The sequence below is a fragment of the Juglans regia genome, chromosome 9 (assembly GCF_001411555.2).
Source record: "Juglans regia cultivar Chandler chromosome 9, Walnut 2.0, whole genome shotgun sequence".
NCBI classification, from domain to species: domain Eukaryota; kingdom Viridiplantae; phylum Streptophyta; class Magnoliopsida; order Fagales; family Juglandaceae; genus Juglans; species Juglans regia.
In genome coordinates, this window is record NC_049909.1 from 13252123 (window position 1) to 13252742 (window position 620).

Sequence of the window (620 nt, forward strand, 5' to 3'; positions counted from 1 at the left end):
CGCTTGTAATAGGCCATAAGCTCTTTATCAGTGGCAAACTCCATATCAGGTTTTGGCTCCTCAACTCCTTCATCATTCGATACTTCATTAGTCCCCTCGACCTCAGTCCCCTCAGCCTCAATTCCCTTGGCCCCTCCCTCTTTACATACATCCGATGAATTTTCTAAAAATGAAAATGCATGATTTGGATTAGCATTTATATTATATATATACACTAAATGTTTACTCAACGGGTTAAAATGTAATACCATTACTCATATTTTGAAATCAGTCCGACTCCTCCGCATTACTTGACAAAGGGTTGAGTATTGTTGGTCCAAAAGGTGGTATTGATGGGGTTGTAATTAGGCACGGGGTTAGAAAGACTCAAATGCATGAAAGAAAAAAAATATATTTTAAAAGGTCAAAGTGAATTTACTAGGATAATATTTTGAACTCGGCCCGACTCCTCTGCATTACTCGATGGAGGATAGAGCATCATTGGTCCAAAATGTGGCATTGATGGGGCTGTAATTAGACACGAGGTTAGAACGAGCCAAATGCATGAAAGAAAATATATATATATATATATATAGTTTGAAAGTTCAAAAGGAATTTACCAAGATAATATTTTGAACTCG